The sequence below is a fragment of the Schistocerca piceifrons genome, chromosome 2 (genome assembly GCF_021461385.2).
Source record: "Schistocerca piceifrons isolate TAMUIC-IGC-003096 chromosome 2, iqSchPice1.1, whole genome shotgun sequence".
Lineage (NCBI taxonomy): Eukaryota > Metazoa > Arthropoda > Insecta > Orthoptera > Acrididae > Schistocerca > Schistocerca piceifrons.
Genome location: NC_060139.1, coordinates 1,104,195,792 through 1,104,220,143, shown reverse-complemented (window position 1 = coordinate 1,104,220,143; position 24,352 = coordinate 1,104,195,792). Strand labels below are relative to the sequence as shown.

General features: G+C 46.7%; 1 protein-coding gene across 3 annotated transcripts in view; it reads left to right on the top strand.

Moving 5' to 3' along the window:
- LOC124774980 overlaps positions 1-24,352 on the top strand; it is a 186,252-nt gene that overhangs the window by 26,605 nt on the left and 135,295 nt on the right. The gene's annotated exons all lie outside the window — the stretch shown is intronic.

Here is a 24,352-nt window from a genome sequence, read left to right as displayed (position 1 = left end):
AAGGGCAAGGCCCCTCCAGTATCCAGTGAGTTGCCGCCTTCCCCTCCCCCAGCCAATGAACCAACAGCGTCTGACCCCACCTATATGGACATTACACAATCGGTGACGGATGGTGACGTGGCAGCGTGACCGGCTCCGGTCCGTTCGCTTCCCATTTGGACTCCAGCTTCAGAATCCTCCAGTGGAATTGTAATGGATATTTGCATCACCTCCCGGAGTTGCAACCCCTTCTTTCCTCCTACTCTGCTGCTTGCATTGCTCTCCAGGAGACCCATTTTGTCAATTCTTACTCACCCACGATTTGTGGGTTCCGCGCGTTGTCGGAACCAAATTGCGCCTTGCAGGCTTCTGGTGGTGTTTGCACCTTGGTCCGCAAGGACATTGTTAGTAAATGGGTTCCCCTCCACACCACTCTGTAAGCAATTGCTTTCAGGGTCTCTGGCCACTCCAATCACAATCTATAATCTCTACCTCCCACCTGACAGGCCGTCCACATTCCTTGCCCTAGCCACCCTACTTCAACAACTCCCTTCTCCCTTCCTTTTTCCAGGGGACTTTAATGCCCACAACCCTCTTTGGGGTACCCACATGACTACTGCCCTGGGCAGGACAGTTGAAGCTGTTCTGGCAGGTCTTGACCTCTGTCTACTAAACACCGCCCCTGGCACACAGCACTTTCCCTGCCGTTGACCTCTCCATCTGCAGTCCCAGCCTTTGCCCTCCATTCAGTGGGGTGTCAATGATGACTTATGTGACAGCGATCATTGCCTGATTGTTTCGACCTTCCTTCAGTGTATCTCGCTCCATCACCCTCCCAGGTGGGCCTCGTCTAAAGCTGATTGGGGTGCCTTCTCCTCTACTACCATCCTCCACTGTACTACGACACAGCAGTATTGATGAGTCTACACAGGCTTTGTTTGCCGCCATTCTTTCTGTGGCTGTTTCAGCCACCCCTTCTTCCTCAGCCCCCCCCCCTCCCCCGCCCCCACCACCACCACCACCACCACCACCACCACCACCACCACCGTCGGAAGATGGTCCCTTGGTAGACTCTGGAAATTGCTGCGGCCAAAAAAGACCTCTGCCGTGCTCTTCAACACCTCAAATGGCACCCTTCTACTGCTCTCCTTCTGATCTTTAAACAGTTCCGCACCCGGGCCCGTTACGTAATCAAATTTCAGAAACGGATTTGCTGGGAACAATATGTGGCTGCCATAGTACCGCACACCCCCTCTTCACAAGTCTGGGTGAAACTCTGGTGAATTTTTGCCATCTTCCTCCCACCAGCGTTGCAGGAATTTCTGTGCATGGTGTTGTCCTTACCCATCCAGACGTATAGTCGCAGAGCATTTCGCTCAACACTTTGTCCAAGCCTCTGCATTGACTCGGTATCCACCCATGTTCCTCCTCCTGAAAGAGGGCTCAGAACTACTGCCTTTGTATTTCGTTTCTCACTGCTTGGAACCTTCTAACGCCCCATTTGGTGAGTGGGAATACACCAGTGCCGTCGGCCTTTGTCTCGACACGTCTCCTGGACCGGATCAGATACATAACCAAATGCTCCAACACTTATCGGTGGCTGGCCACCGTTGTGTACTGACCCTTTTCAACCGTCCTACCCAGTGGCAGGAAAGCATTGTTATTCTGGTGTTGAAGCCGGGGAAGCCACCTCTTCAGTTGGATAGCTACCGTGCAATTAGCCTTACCAACACCCTCTGCAAGCTCCTTGAATGCCTGGTGAGCCTGTAGCTGTTTTGGATCCTTGAATCCTGTAACCTTTTGTCATTGACTCGAGGTGGTTTTCACTGTGGCCACTCTATGGTGGATAACTTGGTCCACCTGGAGTCTGCTATCCAGTCAGCTTTTGCCCATCAGCAACACCTCATTGCAGTCTTCTTTGACCTTACACCACCTGGCGCCACCACATCCTCACCACCCTTCACAAATGGGGCCTTCGTGGTGCTCTGCCCATTTTTATCCATAAATTTCTTTCTTGTAGCTCTTTCCGGGTCCAAGTTGGTTCCTCCTACAGCACTTCCCATCGGCAAGATGATGGGGTTCCACGGGGTTCTGTGCTGAGTGCCCCTCTCTTTCTCGTAGCCATTAATGGACTGGTGGTGGCTGCTGGGCCGACAGGCCCCCACTCTTTGTATGCTGACAATTTTTGTATCTACGTCACTTCCTCCGTCACGGGTGCTGCAGAATGCCATCTACAGGGGGCAATCTACTGGGCGCAATGTTGGGCTCTCTCCCACGGTTTTCGGTGGTCGAGTCCTGTGTCGTGCATTTCTTTTGTTGCCGTACAGTCCATCCTCGTTCGGACCTGTTGCTCGATGGCCAATGCCTCGAGGTGGCAGACATCCATCACTTCTTTGGTGTGGTCTTCGATGCCCGGTTGACGTGGCTCCCTTATCTTCACCAGCTGAAGAGGACATGCTGGTTACATCTCAGTGTTCTTAGATGACTGTGCAGTACCACCTGGGGTGCAGGCCGCTCTATTCTACTGTGATTGTACGAAGTGCTGGTCCAGTCTGGTTTAGACTATGTGAGTCCTGTCAATGGTTCTGCGTCACCTTCGACATTGCAGACACTAGACCCCATCCACCACTGTGGGGTACGACTTGCGACTGGTGTCATCTGAATTAGCCCCGTGATTAGCCTTCTCGCAGAGGCGAGGATTCCACCGCTGCGAGTTTTGTGCCAACAATAGCTGATATCTTACACGCTCAGCATTCGCTGCACCCCAAAGCACCCTAATTATGGTCTCCTTTATCCAGACATTGAGATCAACCTTCAGCGGTGACGGCCACGATATGGGCTTACCGCGGCTGTCCGCATTCAGTCGCTCTTTTCTGAGCTGCAGCACTGCCTCTTTCCTCCCCTCACACATGTACCCCTCTGTGGTGCGTTTCTCGGCCACTGCTCTGTCTTGATCTCTCCCAAAGGATTCTGTCCCTCCGAAGACTCTTCACTGCCAATTCGCAGAAGTGATTTATACTGATGGCTCCATGGTTGCTGGTCACACTGGTTATGCTTACACCTATGCGAGACACACGGAACTTCGTTCCTTGCCAGATGGCTGTAGTGTTTTTACTTCAGAATTGGTTGCCATCTTGTGCGCACTGTGCCATGTCTGCTTCTGCTAAGGACTGTCCTTCACTATCTGTAGTGACTCCTTGAGCAGTTTGTAAGCTATCAGCCAGTGCTTCCCTCGCCACCCGTTGATCATAGCTATCCAGACTCCCTTTCTCTCCTTGCTCAATGTGGATGCTCAGTGGTTTTCATTTGGACGCCAGCCCATGTTGGGATCCCTAGAAATGAACTTGCCGATCAGCTGGTTAAATTGGCTACTAACAGGCCATCTCTTGCCATTGGCATACACTTGGCATTACATCGTCTGGTTTTGAGACTGTGGAATGCAGAATAGCACACTCTTTCTTCGCCGAAGAAGCTCAGGGCGATAAAGGATTCTACAACTATGTGGCAGTCCTCCTTATGGACCTCTCTTAAGGCCTCTGTCGTCCTTTGCCGGTTCCACATCAGCCACACATGGCTGTCTCACGGGTATCTCCTCCATTGTGAGGGCCCCCCCCCCCCCCCCCTCTGTCCAGTTAACTGTGGTTCACCTCTTACTGGACTGTTCCAACTTCGCTGCCCTGCGATGGACGTTTAGCTTTCCTGACTTGCTACCCCTCACGTTAGCTGACAATGCCTCAGCGACTGATCTAGTTTCAAGATTTCTTCGTGACGGGGGTTTTTATCACTTTATTTAAGGGTGGGACCTTCAACCTTATCAGTGGGTGGAGGGGCTGGCTCCACTCTTCATCCCGATTGGACTGGCTTGGACTGGACTCGGTGGTTCACCCCCGCCCTCTACCTTTCCACTCCTCTCCTTACGGGGTCTGTTTTATCTTGAGTGTGTATCTTGCCTACCTGTGCTTCTTCCTTCATGCCTCTGTCATTAGTCACTTTCTTTCCCTCCCCTTTTCTTTAACCTTCTTCCTTCCTTCTCTGTTCCTAGTTTGTAATTTTATGGCTATTATCGTTCCCTCTTGTAGTGTGAGGTTTTATTGGTTTTAGTTATTATGTGATCGTAGGGACTGATGATTGCGTAGTTTGGTCCCTTCTCCAATCCAACCACCAAACCTTTCCTAGCTTATGTTGTGCAGTGTTTTTCACAGTTTGGAGGTTTATTTTATCTTCATTTGTGGCTGGATGCTATTTCAGTTGCTGCAGTCACTGGTCAAGTTCAGGGAAGGAAGTTATGTAAACTTTTTTCTGTGAGTTATCCTGTTTTAACTGTTTGTGTTTCATATTATTTGAGGTGGAAATTGGAGATGGGTCTAGCATTTGTCTAAATGTGTGTAGAAAGCCCAGCTAAATACCACAAGCTGGCCAGTATAACAGACTTGACTGTCGTTAATCTGCGATACAAATTCAATCTGCCTCTGCCTCTGCTTCTCTTTCTGTCTCAGATGCTAGCACACTGCATGCTTGCACTGTATGAGCAGGTCAACAAAAGGTGCATGGTATTAACCAGTTACTGTTTCGCTCTTTGCATGGCAATTGACAAGATAAATCCCCCTCTGTTTCCCAGAAGACATTGCCCATAACCTTTCCATGCTTCGACTCCTCACCATTCCCCAACCCCCTCTCCCTCCCCCCTCCCCCGGCCACCATTGTTTGTGTGGAGTGCTGAGCCCTTGTCTTGGCTTTTTTTTACCTACTGTTACAACCTCTGTTGAAGTATTTTGAAAACATCTAAAAATGGCTGAGAACATTGTTTCCACATTAGCTTCTGGTTAGCACTGAAGTGTTCCTGGTTGGCTTGGGGTGTGTGGTGGTTTGTTATACTTTACCTCATGCATCAAACATCTATATAAGAGACCACCTGTAACTGCTCCTTCTATTGAAAATGTTCATTGATAAAGTTCGGGCTCCAACCAGCCAGAGATAGAATGTCTGTATACTGTCTGATGAGGAACATTGCAAAAGAAGTCTGTCCTGCTGCACTATATTCACGCCGAGTGCATATTAATTGTACCAGCCAGTTCAAATAGTCATATGCTCCCTGACGGGGACAAGCACAGCTACATGTAGATACATACAAACTGCTATTATTCCACTAATCGTGGTTACAGTCTATATACAGCAATAGTTTCTCCACTAAAGTTTTCAGTTTAAATAAGCTAAATAGTCTGAATCGGTACGATAACTTTTTTTAGAGCAGCAACGAATATATGCTGTTATTAAAATAAAGGTCAAACACAGTAACTTCACATTGTGATGGCTTAATCCTATCACTGTCTTAAAGAAGTAACCTCTCCCTAAGCTGGGTGGAATTTGTTACATAAATTTCAATCCAAGAGTTTGCAATAAGATCCAGATTTCACCAGTTGCTTTAACAAAATCAAAGTATTTTCTCACAATTCAATATGAATTTTTCATTAAATAATTAAATGTCTTGTGACGAGGCCCTCCCATCGGGTAGACCATTCGCCAGGTGCACGTCTTTCGATTTGACGCTACTTCGGCAGCTTGCGTGTTGGTGGGGATGGGATGATGATGATGATGATGATGATGATGGGTGATGATGATGATGATGATGATGATGATGATGATAACACGACACCCAATCCCTGAGCAAAGAAAAGCTCCAATCCAGCCGGGAATCGAACCCGGGCCATCAGGATTGACATTCTGTCGCGCTGACCACTCGGCTACCGGGGACGGACTTTCATTAAATTACTAACAGTCCATCACTTTGGGACAAGTTCAGTCTTCCATTGATGATAATCAATTTAAGACAAATTTTGGTTCTTTTCCTATCTTGACTTTACATAATGATATACTCAAAGTTGCTGATCTACCTATTTCAAGCATAATGATTTCTAGCAGATCGCAGACAACACATTAAGTTAAGACACGATCGAGCAAGCGCTAGAAGCACATTAACAATGTATAACTTTATCTTCTGTATTCCGTGGTGTCCTCAAAGAGTTCTCACAAGGAGTATTCTTAGAGGTCACTTGTTCTACTCCGTGATCTATAAGTACACTACTTTGTGATCTACTTTTGCTTTAATCTCGTACAAAAGGGATTCTATTTTACTTTCTTCTGCAAAAATACTAAGTTACTTTAAACCGGATTTCTTTTCTATTTCTTTTTACATTGTTTCTCTTCAGTATACTTGCTGCTATTCAAGTGATGGTATCACAGTGGGTCTTTGTTTTCTTTTTTTATGAAATTTGGATCTTGGGTTTGGGGCCTGTATTGGGTTTTGGGTACTATTTTTATATTTTCGTCTGTGCGTCCAAAGGAAGTGGCGTTACACACCTGAGCACTCCTTTTATAGACAATGAATGTTGTTTATCGAATATTCGGTTGCTGTTAAGTACTATTAATTGTGGTCCAGTTAGTCTGTGTCATAAATCTGTGTCCTTCCTTCCTCACACTTGGCTCAAACTTCGCCTCCTTGCAGACTGCAGAAAGAGCTGCTGAAAATTAGCTTCTCGTTCTCATTCATTACACGACATAGATAAGAAGAGAGATTTAATCTTAAAAATTTCAACTTAATACATGACAAATGAGGACAGCTACCGAGGACTTGATACCTCTCATTCAAGGAATGACATGTATCACTACAGCACATCGACAAATACACCCGCCACCTAGCACCAAACTTTCTCGTAGATAACTCATATAAAATATATAGTACTCTTTCTAATAATAGTATAGATGGTTAGTCATAAAGAGGCAAGTAAACATGACAGAAAACTTGATAGCCTTTACAGCTCCATTGTCCCAAATGTATCTACTCTAAACCGAAGAAACAAGCAAGTTTTCATTGTTCATATGCCTGTCAAAGACTAAACGCCTCTATTGTTTGTTGCACTGTTACCTTTACTCCTAAATTGTTTGCATTCCATCGAGACTGTTCATTATTTTACTTATACTCTTTTTTTCTAGTATGTGTATAACATCAGCTGTTTGAAACATCCCTAGTGGCAGAGTCTCCAATATTTGCATGGATTCATTCATTCATTGTATTTGATAAACTCTATTGTGAAGAAGGCATGTGGAACGAGTCAAATTATTTCATAAGAAATCTATCAGCTTCCAGTACATGCTTTACAGCTGCACATGCAGTGTGCTGGTGCACACAGTGTTTACAGTTAATAGCTAATAGGCAATGATAATTAAAACTGCCAGATGGACATTAACACGCAACACTGATCACACTGCTGCATGAAGCTGTCTCCATTAGTCAGCATTGTTCTAGGAACATCGAAACTTCTACATGCCAGTTTTGAATATCGGTCTGAAAAGACTCGAAACCTAGTGAATGGAAATGAAGAAAAATTTTGCAACTGACTAGTCGTCGTTACCTGTATTTATATTTGCCACAAAATAATAGCTCTTAGCAGTGTACAGCTTCCCTTATGCAGACGTTTTAAACCTCATTCAGCAGCTACAGAGAATAGTAAGACTTAATAGAAATAACTGTCAAGTGATTATATGTTAAAATTTCAATATTGCTTTCATCCCTCATAATTTTAATTGAGGCCACTGAGAGTCCTTGATGGCCCGCCGTTGTTTGATGTCCACAATAATAGCAACTGCTTTGGATGCATCTTATAGTGGCAACCTTACACTTCCCATCTAATGTGCTCTGATTTACAGATTTTAGTCCAGATACAGAATACAAATTCTAAATATAAAGATCACCTTACTGTCACTCTCACATAGTCATTATAGATGATAATGGTTATACCAGACTGCTATCCTCCATTTAATTGCATCATCAAAAATGTGCGTAAACTCCATTTGTGTTAATATGACAATTATGTGTTCTTTCTTCATTCTGTGTTGTAACTCGCATGGTATTTATAGAGGACTGCATGTATTGCAATCCTGGACAGTACTGTTTCACATAAACATCTCGTTTGTGGTGCAGTCTACATGATCCCCCCCTGCGGGTCCGGGGTAAAAATAGGCCCGAGGTATTCCTGCCTGTCGTACGAGGCGACTAAAAGGAGTTTCAACCGTTTCGGCCTTCCATGTGTTGGTCCCCCTTGGGGTTTGACCTCCATTTTTCAAAATTCTACAGAAGTACGAGCCTTTTGGGGAAGGACACCTACGTGGTGTACCACTGGTCCTAAGTGCACTAAGACCTTGGCACTCAGTATTGTACCGGCGTTGTAACCATACCCACTATTCCTCAAATTGGGCCTAAACGCCTGATGGGTTGTCCAAGTTACGCCCATAGTGCATCTCCATCTGCCCCAGCGATCATGATGCACTTTCCATGGCACCAGAAATCCAGCACGGTAGCCAGCCCGTTGTGGTGGGGTCGTCATGTACCCTCTAGGTTGTAGCCCCCTGACAACACAGGGATCGTACTGCCGATACCTGAGCTGCACCCTCCCCACGTCGGCCAAGGAGTAGATGCCCGTCTCCTTGGGGCATCAGGACTCCCGGCAATGGTCATCCTGCCAGGTGGCCCTTGCTGCGGGTGGGTGGCGCCCGTGGGGAGAGCCCCTGGTCAGAGTGGGTGGTATCGGGGCGGACGTTTCGCAGATGAAACGTCAACACGTATCAGGTCGCTCTGCGGCTGAGTCTTTCAAAAGAAAAGGTACCGTTTCTAGTCCTGGTTCTCCTGCCCTTTCCCCCTTGGCCACTCCATGGGAGGAGGGACAGGCCCGCCGGCTTGGGGCGAAGTACTTCCCCCGCTATTTGGTCTGTTCTCGAACCGATGGGGGGACATTCGCCACCTCCAAGCCCATGTTCTTTGTTCAGCACATTGAGGACATCTTCGGGGAAATCGAGGCTCTCAGCAAGATGCGTTCAGGGTCCGTACTTATCAAGACCACCTCCGCCACACAGTCGGCGGTGCTCCAGGCGTGCGACCGCCTAGGGGACATCCCAGTATCCATTGTCCCACATCTGGCACTAAATAGGACGCAGGGGGTTATTTTTCATCGTGACCTCCTGCTACAATCTGATGAGGAGCTCAGGGCCAACCTGGAGCGCCGAGGCGTGCATTTCGTCCGGCGAGTCCAGCGCGGCCCCAAAGACCGTCGCATCAACACCGGGGCCTTCATCCTCGCCTTCGAGGGGGACGTTCTACCGGAGAAGGTAAAGGTGATGTGCTACCGGTGTGACATGTGACCGTACGTCCCGCCTCCTATGCGCTGTTTTAGGTGTTTGCGCTTTGGGCACATGTCGTCACGGTGTGAGGCTGAGCCCCTTTGTGGCGATTGTGGACGTCCTCTTCGTGAGGAACATACATGCACCCCACCACCTCGGTGCATTAATTGTCCTGGCGTCCACTCGCCTAGATCCTCAGACTGCCCCGCCTATCAGAAGGAGAAGAAGATACAAGAAATCAGAACTTTGGATCGGCTCTCCTATTCTGAGGCCAGGAAGAAGTATGACCGCCTTCATCCCGTGCCATTGACCACTTCGTTTGCCTCAGTTGTGTCCACTCCTTCCGCGGTATCCTCACCCCTATCCTGTCCCCCCTCCGCCTCCTCTGCCCATCAGGGGGCTCTCCCCCCGCCTCCCAAATCCCTCCCTTCCAAATCCTCCTCCCCCGTGGCCCCCACCCCCTCTGCCCCAGGGGCCACCCTTCCTCCTCCTCCTCCCCCCACGCCACCTGAGAAGCGATCCTCTTCTCAGGCGTCCATCAGGGAAACGTTCCGGACCCCAGCTTCCGAGGTCCGGCGTTCCAAAATGGACCCCGCGCGTGAGGACCTTCTTCGGGTCCAGCCCACCATCCCTGTGCCTCCTCGGCCTTCCAAGAAGGCCTCCAAGAAGAAGTCTCTATCCCCCTCTCCACCCCAGTGCGTTTCGTCTGACGCTTCATCCGTGAGTCGCTGCTCCCGGCCGTCCTCAGTTTCGCCGGGACGCTCTGCTGCCAGGCGCTCCGCCGGCCTTTCGTCGGCAAATGATGCGGCCCCTTCTACACAACCAGGGACAGTGGCCGCAGCTGGCGACGAGTCGATGGAACTGGATCCGCCTCCCGTCGGTTGTAGCGTTGTTCCCTCGCAACCTGGCCCTCCGCGGCCGTCGAGGTGACCAGCTCTTCCCCCGTCTCGTTCCCCCAACTTTTTGACTAGCGATGACGTTGTTTCATTGGAACATAAGAGGTATTCGATCTAATCGGGAGGAATTACAACTGCTCCTCCGCCTGCACTGTCCACTCGTCCTTGGTCTCCAGGAAACCAAGTTGCGCCCGACTGACCGTCTTGCCTTTACCCACTATACCTCGGAGCGGTATGACCTCACCCCTGTGGACGGTATCCCAGCTCATGGTGGGGTCATGTTGCTCGTTCGGGACGATGTCTATTACCGTCCCATCCCATTGACCACCCCACTCCAAGCAATAGCTGTCCGCATTACTCTTTCTGCTTTTACTTTTTCAGTTTGTACCATCTACACTCCACCGTCATCTGCTGTTAGTCGGGCTGACATGATGCACCTGATCGTTCAGCTTCCCCCGCCGTTCTTATTGTTTGGCGACTTCAATGCCCATCATCCCCTTTGGGGCTCTCCTGCATCCTGTCAAAGAGGCTCACTCTTGGCGGATGTCTTCAACCATCTCAATCTTGTCCGCCTCAATACCGGCGCCCCGACTTTCCTCTCGGACTCTACTCATACATACTCCCACTTGGACCTCTCGATCTGTTCTACCACTCTTGCCCGTCGGTTCGAGTGGTATGTCCTTTCTGACACCTATTCGAGCGACCACTTCCCCTGTGTCGTTCATCTCCTGCACCACACCCCATCCCCACGTCCTTCGAGCTGGAACATACTGAAAGCTGACTGGGGACTTTACTCCTCCCTGGCGACCTTTCCGGACCACGATTTTCCCAGTTGTGACAGTCAGGTCGAATACCTCACGGCTGTTATCATCAATGCTGCCGAACGTTCCATTCCTCGTACTACTTCTTCTTCACGTCGCGTTTCCGTCCCCTGGTGGAACGAGGCTTGTAGGGACGCTATCCGTGCTCGACGACGTGCTTTACGCACCTTTCGCCGCCATCCTACATTGGCGAATTGTATTGAATACAAACGACTCCGAGCGCAATGCCGTAGAATCATCAAAGACAGCAAAAAAGCTTGTTGGGCCTCTTTCACCAGCTCCTTTAACAGTTTTACTCCCTCTTCCGTCGTTTGGGGTAGCCTGCGCCAGCTGTCGGGCATTAAGGCCCACTCCTCGGTACCTGGCCTGACCTCAGGTAATGAGGTCCTCGTTGATCCTGTGGCTGTCTCCAACGCCTTTGGCCGCTTTTTCGCGGAGGTTTCAAGCTCTGCCCATTACCACCCTGCCTTCCTTCCCAGGAAAGAGGCGGAAGAGGCTCGGCGACCTTCCTTCCACTCGCTGAATCTGGAAACTTATACTGCCCCCTTTACTATGCGGGAACTCGAACGCGCGCTTGCACTGTCCCGATCCTCTGCTCCGGGGCCAGATGCCATTCACGTTCAGATGCTGGCACACCTTTCTCCGGCGGGCAAAAGCTTCCTTCTTCGTACCTACAATCGCGTCTGGACCGAAGGTCAAGTCCCCAGGCGTTGGCGTGACGCCGTTGTTGTTCCTATACCCAAACCCGGGAAGGATAGACACCTTCCTTCTAGTTACCGCCCCATTTCTCGTACAAGCTGTGTCTGTAAGGTGATGGAGCGCATGGTTCATGCTCGGTTAGTTTGGATTCTTGAATCTCGACGGCTACTTACCAATGTCCAATGCGGCTTTCGTCGCTGCCGCTCCGCTGTTGACCACCTTGTGACCTTGTCGACATTCATCATGAACAACTTTTTGCGAAGGCGCCAAACGGTAGCCGTGTTCTTCGATTTGGAGAAGGCTTATGATACCTGTTGGAGAGGAGGTATCCTCCGCACTATGCACAGGTGCGGCCTACGCGGCCGCCTGCCCCTTTTTATTGATTCCTTTTTAACGAATCGAAAGTTTAGGGTACGTGTGGGTTCCGTATTGTCCGACGTCTTCCTCCAGGAGAACGGAGTGCCTCAGGGCTCCGTCTTGAGCGTAGCCCTTTTTGCCATCGCGATCAATCCAATTATGGATTGCATTCCACCTAATGTCTCAGGCTCTCTCTTTGTCGATGACTTCGCGATCTACTGCAGTGCCCAGCGAACATGCCTCCTGGAGCGCTGCCTTCAGCGTTGTCTAGACAGCCTCTACTCATGGAGCGTGGCAAATGGCTTCCGGTTCTCTGAAGAGAAGACGGTTTGTATCAACTTTTGGCGATATAAAGCGTTCCTTCCGCCATCCTTACATCTCGGTCCCGTTGTTCTCCCATTCGTGGAAACAACTAAGTTTCTAGGGCTCACGTTGGACAGGAAACTGTGTTGGTCTCCACATGTCTCTTATTTGGCGGCCCGTTGTACACGTTCCCTTAATGTCCTCAGAGTTCTTAGTGGTTCATCTTGGGGAGCGGATCGCACTGTCCTGCTTCGCTTGTATCGGTCCATAGTCCGATCGAAGCTGGATTATGGGAGCTTCGTCTACTCGTCCGCTCGGCCATCCCTCTTACGCCGGCTCAACTCCATCCACCATCGGGGGATACGTCTTGCGACCGGAGCCTTCTACACTAGTCCTATCGAGAGTCTTTATGCTGAAGCTGCCGAGTTACCATTCACCTACCGGCGCGACGTACTGCTGTGTCGGTATGCCTGCCGGCTGTTGTCTATGCCCGACCACCCCTCTTACCAGTCCTTCTTCGCCGATTCTCTCGACCATCAGTACGGGTTGTATGTGTCTGCCCTGCTGCCCCCCGGAGTCCGCTTCCGTCGCCTGCTTCGACAATTGGATTTTGCCCTCCCTACCACCTTCAGAGAGGGTGAGAGCCCGACACCACCTTGGCTCCAGGCTCCGGTTCATATTTATCTCGACCTCAGCTCACTCCCGAAGGAGGGTACTCCAGCTGCAGTGTATTGCTCACGGTTTGTCGAACTTCGTGCTCGCCTTGCCGGTCACACCTTTATTTACACCGATGGCTCCAAAACTGATGATGGTGTCGGCTGTGCTTTGTCGTCGGGGTCGCCACCTTTAAATACCGGCTCCTCAACCAATTTTCCAGCTTTACGGCCGAGCTTTTTGCTCTCCATCAGGCCGTTCAGTATGCCCGCCGCCACCGCCATTCATCGTACGTACTCTGCTCTGACTCACTCAGTGCTCTTCAGAGCCTTGGAGCTCCCTATCCGGTCCATCCCTTGATTCAACGGATACAGCAGTCCCTCCATTCTTTCGCTGATAATGGTGGTTCTGTCAGCTTTCTGTGGGTTCCCGGACATGTAGGAGTGCCTGGGAATGAGGCTGCGGATGCTGCAGCCAAGGCTGCAGTCCTCCTGCCTCGGCCAGCCTCCCATTGTGTCCCGTCATCTGACGTTCGTGGGGATGTATGTAAGAGGCTTGTGTCGTTGTGGTGGGATGCTTGGTCATCCCTCCAAGGAAACAAGCTCCGGGCAGTAAAACCGCTTCCAACTGTATGGACAACATCCTCCCGACCATCTCGACGCGAGGAGGTCCTTCTGACCAGGTTGCAGATTGGGCATTGCCGGTTTAGCCACCGCTACCTGCTCTCCGGTGACCCAGCCCCGCAGTGCCCTTGTGGTCAGGCAGTAACAGTGCGCCATGTTTTATTGTCGTGTCCCCGTTTTAGTCAATTTCGTGTTGTCCTGTCCCTGTCATCTACTTTACCGGATGTTTTAGCTGATGACGCTCGAGCAGCTGCTCATATTCTGCGTTTTATAACTTTAACTGGCTTGTCCAAAGACATTTAACCTTTTTACTTATTTTATCTGCATCTTTGTCAGGTCCTTCTGGTGTCCCCCCATCCCCTTGAGTTGTAACAGATTCCATGTGCTCTAACAACAGTGACTGGGCGCTAATGACCTCAGCAGTTGAGCGCCCTTAAACCCAACCAAAAAAAAAACAGTCTACATGAGGACATTACTGTTAATGTATTGAGCATGCCAATTTCTCTATTATCCCTTGTTACACGTGATGTTAAGTGCAGATATACAAGTTACAGCTAACTGGTGTCCATGAACTGAACAACTGTATGGTTTATTATCACTGTGTTAGTTTCACTGCCTTCAAGTGCCTCACAACGGTTTTATTTCTGCAATAATGATAAAATACCAGCTTACGTAGCTATCTGCAACTTAAACTACATTTTATGCTTTGTTGCGATTAACATCCATCCTCACTAATCTGGCCGTTCGTTGCATGTATTGGTGTTGGGTTAACGGAAGTGCCAGCTTATTGTGTGTGTCTGAAATGTAATTTGTTTTTATAGAAAACTTGTATGTGTACATATACAGTAGTAACAATCACCATGAAACGTGTCACTGGTTGTTGCTTAATGTGCTCTAGGAAGGTACCTGAAGCTTCAGCAACAGCAGTGTGAGAAGTCTTGATACTCTCTCCACATGTGTCCTCATCTTAAAATTTGCCCAGCAAGGACACAAGAAGTGCCTGTCAGTAATGACATTCAGTAGATTCCAAAATTCTGTGGTCCATGGGCTGGATCAGGGCCGTCACATTCACTAGAAGGAAGATTGGTTGTATGCCACTGGACTTTAGAATTGCATCAGAGTAATGACTGGAAGCATTGTCAATTACAAGGATAACTTTCGGTAGAAGCTTTTTCTTGCTGTTTTTCTCAGTTTCGGTGGACCCACTGAGAGAATATTTCTGTCCATCCACATTTTGTTTTCATCCTTAGTAAGTAGTATTTTTAAAGGAAGCATCTTGTAAAATAGGCCAGTTTCATCAGCATTGTACTAGGCATCAGCAGTTAAATCTTCTTCCCCTATTATTTCCCGCATCATCTTTACAAACTATTCTGTGCCTTTTTTGTTAGCTAAGTGACTTTCCCCAGTGGCTGTCATCTGCTGCACACTGTGTTGTTTTTTCCAGTTTGATAGCTAACCCTCACTTGCTGCAGACAGGTTACTGCCACCAAGTTATCTGTTAAATATAGCTGCTTTTTACTTAATTATCGGACCACTGCCCAGAATTCACTTACCTTTAGTGCATTTTTGTATGATTTCTCATTATTTTGCATAACGTTCCATTTTCCCAAATCACTCTTCATTTGGCTTGCATACTGTCTTAAGTCAGCATCTTTCCTTTTGATGTCATAAATAGTTGCCGAGGCAACATTGTACTCAGCTGGAATGGCTTTTTGCGAAGAACCTCGGTTCTTACTTAGCACTCAGTTCCTGTAGTTTCCTCTGGAACATAGGGCCTGCCGAAATGCCTCCACGTGGTACGATTTCTAGCAAGTCTCTTCACTTCACTCCAGGTTTTCCAATCCTCTGCAGCTTCTCTCTCGATCGTCCTTTTCCGTTTCTTTTTGGGGCGACCGTGTTTTCTAACTCGTTGAGGGTTCCAGTTCGACGCCACCCTTTCAGCAGCTCCATCTGGTTTCCTCAATGTATGCGCAATCCAGTTCCATTGTCTTTCCTCGATTTGTGTATGTATTGGTTGCTGATTTGTCTCCCTCTAAAGATCTTCATTTGTCATTATATCTGGCCATCTCACATTTAAAATACGCCAGAGATAGCAGTCGATAAAAACTCGGAGCTGGTTTTTGATGTGATAAGTTACCTTACAAGTTTCGCAACCGTACAACAGAACACCCTTCACATTGCTATTGAAAAGCCAGAGTTTTGTGTTCTTTGAGATGTTCCTCCAAACAGGGTACAGTTGTACGAAAGCACCGTTCGCTTTTCGGATGCGACTACGAACGACGTTCTTGGCGCCTCCTGTAGTCGTGACTGTGCTTCCGAGATAGAAGAAAGATTGGACCTGTTCTGTGTCCTCTCCGTTAATGGCCAGCCTATTCATGATGGTCTAATTTATCCACAATTATTTGGTTTTGCAAACATTTATCTTGATGTCTGCAACACCTGCCTTTCTCTGTAATCTGCCCAGTTTTTCTTCGATGTCTCGATATTGTTGTGCCATTAAGCAGATGTCCCCCTCCTCGGGGGACACTGCCTTATGGTATCACTGTTTGTGAGGGTGAGGAGGTTTGCGTACTCTGGATCCGGAGGGCTATGCCGGCGGTAGGCCGGACAGGCCAAAGGGGAGGAGCCAGACCGAGTGTGTCCCACGGCGACCTATCGAAAACCTGTCTCCTATCCTTTTCCTATACCCAGCCCATCCTTTTTCTTTCCATTTCCCCCACTTAACCGATGCTGGCGTTTAAACCACGTATAGGGATGCAGAGGAAATGCCAAGCCCATATGCCGAACCTCTGGTAAATTGTCAGTGCCTGGGCAATAAGGTGGCAGCCCCACCGAGGCAATTGGAAGCGGTGGACCGATCACCTACCCTTCTTAAATAACCTGATTACTGAAACCGAGACGAGAAAACCTCGGTTTGACTTAACCCAAAATTTCAAGTTTCTGTTTGAGGTCTAGCAGAGCAGGTTTATCATAATTCACTGTTGAGAGTTTCATTTTTGCTTGAGTGACTATAGGTTGGATGTGGGCTGTATTACTGAGAGGCCGGACTATTGAGGGCTGAATTAGTGAGGCTGCAACCACAAAACTAATAAATAAAACAAGTGCAGATGTGGAACTGTTAGTTCTTCTCGGGGGGGATAAATGATGTAACAGTGATGGATAATTCATTTCTAAATCCAGCTGCCTTTCATCAAATAGCTCCACAATAAATGGCTTATCTGACCACAATGCCAAGTGGCAGCAATAAAATATCTCCCTCAATGAAATTTAGCTGAGAAGGTAATGGTAGAATTTCACAGAATTGTACATGATTGCATTACACTATTCAGAGAGAATTTATTGTATGAAAACCTAATAAACACATGAAGGCAAACTGTTCAACTACTGGATGATGACAGCAGCAAATCACTGGCCACTGAATTCAGTCAATTCTTCCTAAGAGTTACTGAAAACACCGGGGGGGGGGGGGGGGGGGGGCACTAAAGTAGGTTTAATAGATATATGAAGTATGGTACTGAATACTGTAAAACTATATAACAAGTTTTGTTAAATAAATAGTTTGAGAGAGAAAAATAGTTAGGGCAATAAGAAGCAATAACTCTTTGGGCCGTAGTGGTATTTCAGCTAAAGCACCAAAATATCTTGGTGGCGTGTCCCTTGAGTTTAGCTTTATAGTCAGTCAGGTGTTTTTCGTGGAAGACTGAGTATGTGGTTGATAACTCTTCCATAAATACAGTACAGTGATAAGCAAGTGGCCTGCGTGCTCAAAAAAATATTTTTATGGTAATTTACAATAGAAAATTGAATCATCTTTCTGAGAACAACCTTTTAACAATAGCTACCAAGACAAGGTCCCCAGGGATGGGCTCTGCGTTTTGAAATCAAATATTTGTGGGGGGGGGGGGGGGGTGGAATTATTGTTTTGAGATCCACTAGAGCCTAGAAAATAATGACAAAACAGTTCCATTGTGTAGCAGTTAAGTTATTTGGCTGGTATCCTGAAATTTATAGGTTTGAGCTCTGTGAATTTTAAGTTTTTTTTTGTTTACTTATTATATTTTAAAATTTTCCAGGCAAATTGTGTGTTCGTACAAATTTTGGGCTTGCAGTCAGTCATAATTTAAAACATCCCATGATTTATTAACTAGACACCTGCCAGTCATCTTCAGGTGAGCCAGCCTCACCCACTGTTTTCTCTTGCATAACGAGCCACTTCCACAATGTGGCTGTAGAGCCAGACTGATGGTATCCCATATATTGGTGGAATGTCCCCTTCTTTTGGCCGTTTATACTAAGTATAGCCTTCCCAATTCCTTGTCTTTAATATTAGCACACTGTTCCAGAATGGCTGAATTGGTCCTCAGTTTCCCACATGAAAGTTGTTTTTATTTTCAGTTATAAGGTTTTTCTTTACTGCTGGACCAGGGCAGCGTAGTTGTGGTTGGGATCTCTCTGTTTTTTCTGGGTCTGGGACCCATGACCACTCCCCCTTGCAAAGACAGCTCTTTTATCCCCCTATTTTTCCAGTTTTTAGTTTTGGCCTACCCTTTTATGCCTTGTAATGTGTGTGTTTTACTTTCCTCACTTTATAGTGTGACTCCTCCGACTGGATCCAATCACTTTCAGTGGGCACCCCTGTCTTACACATGTAACTTTTGAATCACAGGACTATTTAGTCCTGTAACCCCCCTCAACCAATCAATCAGGTGAGCCATGAAGGCTTGCTCCAGTTTGCAGTAAGCTGAGTTTGAGTCCTGTCTGGTGACACCAATTTTTTAAATGACTTATTTTTTCAGTTAATTGGTTGAAATAATTTTTTTACGTTTCTGATATTTAACAAAGCCATGTTAAAAAATGCAATTGAAAAACTTCTGAGAGAATCTCAATTATCCAAAGTAAATATGAAGATAAAAACAAAAATCCTTAAATTGTTCATTGGATTCTGTATGTACCAGCATTTAGTAAAGTGATACGTAATGCCTGGTAGGGTTCAATGTTGTATAATGAAAAGACAGTATTTCATAACATTAGTGAAGTGTTCTTCCCTTTTAAATTTGGTAAAAATTGTTGGCGAGTCCCCAACAATCAGTCTTTCCTTCTCATCCCGTCCAGAAAGTCTCCCCTGAATGGGGTTCCAGGTGACTGTCCTGAACTGTACTCCTTTCCCTAAACCTCTCCAGTCATTTTCCTTCACCTCTCTTCCTTCCCCTTCAATTCTTCTGCCAGAAGGAGGAGCCACTGTCTCCAAAAGCTTGCAATAATTATATCCTTGTGTGTGTGTGTGTGTGTGTGTGTGTGTGTGTGTGTGTGTGTTCTCCTGCCGCCGCTTTGCGAGTAGATTTTTTTATCTGTCCATTTATATTATATTATCTATAATTGATTATTTTTGTTGAGTCGTGATAGGCACAACATTTTGTGCCTATCGTGACTCAGCATCTCCGCTATATGGTGAGTGGCAACTTTCCTTCTCTGGCATTGTTACATTCCATCCTGGATTTTCCGTTGTTTGATTATTTTTGTTGTTATAAATAAGAGATCAGTATTACGGAACAGTTAGGTGCTACTTACCATATAATGGAGATGCTGAGTTTTAGATAGGCACACACAAAAAGACTGGCAAACAAAGCTTTTGGCCAAACAGGCATTTATCAGAATAGACAGAAAACACACACACGACCAAATATCTGGCGGCCAGAAACTGTGTGAGTTGCATTTGCATGTGTTTGTGTATGTTGTCTATTCTGATGGACTGTTTGGCTGAAAGATTTGTTTCACAGTCTTTTTGTTGTGCCTATCTGTGACTCAGCATCTCCACTATATGAAGAGCAACAACTACCCTTTTCATAATATTGTCATGCTAGCAGCAGTCCACATACGCAGAGTTGTGTTGGTGCATGTCAGAGTACGGTGCAGCGAGTAAGTGTGCAGACGTTTTCAGACTTGCTAATGGTGACTCTGTGTTGAAAATGGCTCAAAGAACACATATTGATGACACTATGAGGGGTTAGAATATTAGGGTGACTGGAGGCTGGTCAAACACAGCAGGTTGTAGCATGGGCCCTCCGTGTGCCACAAAGTGTGATCTCAAGATTATGGCAGTTATTCCAACAGACAGGAAATGGGTCCAGGTGCTACAGTACGGGACGTCCACAGTGTACAACTCCACAAGAAGACTGATATCTCACCATCAGTGCCCACAGGCAGCCTTGCTCGGAACCTTAACTGCAGCCACTGGAACAGCTGTCTCCAGACACACAGACTACAGACAACTGAAGTGACGCGGTTTATTCGCCCGAAGACCTGCAAGGTGCATTTCACTGACCCCTGGTCACAGGAGAGCCCGTAAGGCCTGGTGTCAATAACACAGTACATGGTCATTGTAACAGTGGTCCCAGGTTATGTTCATGGCCGAGTCCAGGATAGTATGAACAGTGATTCTCGCCCAGTTTTCATCTGGCGTGAACCAGGAACCAGATACCAAACCCTTAATGTCCTTGAAAGGGACCTATATGGAGGTCGTGGTTTGACGGTGTGGGCTGGAATTATGATTGATGCACTTACAAATGGTTCTGAGCACTATGTGACTCAACTGCTGAGGCCATAAGTCCCCTAGAACTTAGAACTACTTAAACCTAACTAACCTAAGGACATCACACACATCCATGCCCGAGGCAGGATTCGAACCTGCGACCGTAGCGGTCACGCGGTTCCGGACTGAAGCGCCTAGAACCGCATGGCCACGATGCACTTACACCCCTGCATGTCTTTGACAGAGGAAATGTAACAGGTCAGGTGTATCGAGACGTCATTTTGCATCAGTATGCCCGCCTTTTCAGGGGTGCAGTGGGTCCCATCCTGATGGATGATAACGCATGGCCCTCCGAGCTGCCATTGTGGAGTAGTACCTTGAAACAGAAGATATCAGGCGAATGGAGTGGCCTGCCTGTTCGCCAGACCTAAACCCCATCGAGCACATCTGGGATGCTCTCGGTTGATGTATCGCTGCACGTCTTCAAACTCCTATGACACTTCAGGAGCTCCGACAGGCACTGGTGCAAGAATGAGAGGCTATACCCCAGCAGCTGCTCGACCACCTTATCCAGAGTATGCCAATGCGTTGTGCGGCCTGTGTACGTGTGCATGATGATCATATCCCATATTGATGTCGGGGTACATGCGCAGGAAACAGTGGCGTTTTGTAGCACGTGTTTTGGGACGGTTTTCTCAACTTATCACCAATACTGTGGACTTACAGATCTGTGTCATGTGAGTTCCCTATGTGCCCATGCTATTAGTGCCAGTTTTGTGTAGTGCCACATTGTGTGGCACCACATTCTGCAGTTATCCTTAATTTATGAGCATGTATGTATGTTTATGTGACAATTGTTTTCCTTCTTTTTTACTGAGGTGTGTACTATTTGTTTTCTTTATGTTCAGTGTTAGTTAATTACACACTGCCGGATCAAAACCATGCTTTGGGGTTTTATCAGTAACCATAATATTGTGGCTAACAGCAAAGTGAACATTCCTCCATTTCTTATATTATCTGGAAAGTCATTAACATATAATAATAACAGCATTGGACCCAATACACTATCCTGAGGAACACTTGTGTTAATATATACTGATCTGAAAATTGTTTTACAAAAAAATTATCAGTGTGCTCTCTGTTCTCCATGTAAGACTGGAGCCACTCATTTGCCGTTCCTCTAGTTTGTTTAGTAGTATTTTATGGTGAACAGTGCCAGAAACCTTGGGAAAATCAGAAAATATGCCTCTAACACAGTCATCCTTGTCAAGAGCTTCACTTCATTATCACTTTTGAACTCTGTAATGGCCACTGTTGAACTTATCCCTCTTTGGAAACCTATTTATTCATGTAACTCGATAGTCTATCCTTCATGACTGATTCAGTTATTTTTGAGTGGAAACTGGTCTGTAGTTTTCAATATTCTCTGCATTATCTTTCATTAGTAAGGGCATACCTCGTGCATGCCTTAGATACCTTGGAAAAATACATGAACTAAAGAACTCCTTTATTATTATGTTTGATAATGTAGCTTGTATGCTCTCTAGTCACACTTTCAAAACAGACTGGAATCCAGTCTATACATGCTGATTTCTTACCTACTTTTTAAATTCCTGTATTGTCTTCCTGACTTCAATCTGTGTTGTGCTTGTTGTGTACATCATCGTGTGTGCTATATGCATTGTAGGAAGATTTTGCTGCAAGTACTTCACAATACCATAGAGACAGCTGTTTATAATATCTGCCAATTCTTGAGGATTTTCTATTATTCTATCCCCATCTTTGATTTGTATGTGTCTATACATGTCTGCCTTCTCCAGCTTTGTTTTTTATGACATCCCGTACTAGATTATATAATATTTTGTTGTGGGAATATGACAACTTACTGTTTGCAATTTTAATATGTTTGAAAAGTTTTTGCTGTGATAATATGGACATAATATTATTTTTATTCTTTGGAATAATAGTGGTCCACTAGCATACAGTTAGGTAGACTGGGCCCACATAAATTGCAAATTGTTAAAAAAGAATTTTTAGTTTGTGTTAAGTAATGGTATTATACATTCGTTGCAATCACAATGGGCTAGTCCACTACATCTTGTTATGAAGCTAAATGGCAAGTGGTGAGTTTGCGGAGATTATGCCTGTATGAATGTTGTGACTCTCCCAGACCAGTATCCAGTTCCACGAGTTGATGATGTAAATTTTATCCTTCAAAATAAAATGATATTCTCAAAGATTGACATACCAAAAAGCATATTATCAAATTCCATTACCCGAAGAGGATAAACCAAATCAGCTATTATTACACCTTTTTACCCTTGAGTTTAATTATATGCTATTCGGACTTCGTAATGCACCTAACACATTTCAGAGGTTTGAACGTTAAGTTGTAAGAGAACTAGATTTCTGTTTCCCATATTTGGATGATATTTTAATAGCAACTGAATCTCCAGAGAAGCTTGTCGAGCATGTAAACTCACTCTTTAAACAGCTGAATGAATATGGTCTTGTAAGAAGTGATGAAAAATCAGTATATGTTGCAGAACAGCTAACATTCTTAGGACAGTTAATTACACCTACTTAACCAACTTAACCTCCTCTGCCTTAACACTGGAGCACCCACTTTCCTTTCCGACTCCTCGCACACCTATTCCCATTTGGACCTATCCTTTTGCACTGCCAAACTTGCCCATCATCTTGAGTGGTCCGTTCTTTCTGACGCCTACTCTAGCGACTACTTCCCGTGTGCTTTCCGTCTGCTGACTCCTGCCCTATCCACAAGCATGCCCAAATGGCAGCTTACCAAGGCTGACTGGCAGCTTTACTCGAAGAACAAGATTTCTCTAGTTGGGATGACCAGGTGGTCCAGCTCACCAACAGTATCCTTATTGCTGTAAAACGCTCCATTCCTCGCACTTCCTCCTTACCACATCGTGTCCCAGTCCGTTGGTGGACTGGGGCACGCCGCGACGCAACTCGCGCACAGAGACGTGCTCTCCACGTTTTTAATTGCCACCCTATGCTGGAAAACTGCATTTATTATAAACAGATGCGTGCAAAGTGTCGTTGACTTCTTTGGGATAGCAAAAAAGATAGCTGGATTTCATTCACTAGTTCTTTTAACAGTTGCACACCTTCCTCTGTCATGTGGGCCAACCTCTGACGGCGCTGTGGAACCAAGATCCATCCCCCAGTTTCTGGCCTGACAGTAGCTGACGATGTCATCAGGAACCCTATTGCTATCTCCAACACCTTGGGCCACCATATTGTGGAAGTTTCAAGCTCTTCCCACTTTCACCCTGCCTTCATCCATCGGAAACAAGTGGAGGAGGCTTGGGCAATACCTGTCTCTTCTCAGCCCCATGGGTAGACGCCATCCATATTCAGATGTTCAGCACCTCTCTCTTGCAGGCTAGCAATTTCTGCTTAACACATACAACCACATCTGGGCTGAAGGCACATTTCCTGGATGCTGGCATGAAGCCACCGACGTACCCGTACCTAAGCCCAGTAAGGACAAAAACTTCCTTCTAGCTGCTGCCCCACGTCTCTTACCTGCTGCGTTTACAAGGTCATGGAACATATGATTCATGCCTGGCTGGTGTGGTGGCTTGAGTCTCGCCATTTACTAACGTATTCACAGTGTGGGTTTTGAGTGCAGCATTCTGCAGTTGACTATCTCATTCTTTTGTCCACCCATGTCATGAATGGTTTTCTGCAGAAATCCCAGACTGTGGCCATGTTTTTCGATTTGGAGAAGGCCTAAGACACTTTCTGGAGAACTGGTTTCCTCCGTACTCTTTACATGTGGGGCTTCTGTGAGCATATGCCCTGGTTTCTTCAGGAATTTTTACAAGACCGAGTTTTCAAGGTGTGTGTGGGTCCTGCCTTATTGGACACCTTTATCCAGGAAAATAGTGTGCCTCAGGGTTCCGTCCTGAGTGTCATCCTCTTTGCTATCGCCATTAACCCTATAATGGCCTGTCTCACACTGGGCATATCCAGCTCCCTTTTTGTCGATGATTTTGCCATCTATTGCAGTTCTCCCCGGACCTGCCTACTGAGCAGTGTCTTCAGCACTGTCTTGATCGTCTTCACACATGGAGCATTGACAATGGCTTTTGCTTTTCCCCTGACAAAACTGTCTGTATGAATTTCTGGCAGTGCAAAAGGTTTCTCCCACCATCTCTCCGTCTTGGGCCTGTTGCCCTTCCATTTGTTGACACTACAAAATTCCTGGGGCTCCTGCTTTATAGGAAACTCTCTTAGTCATCCCGTGTATCTTAGCTGGCAGCCCGCTGTAGACGGTCCGTCAGT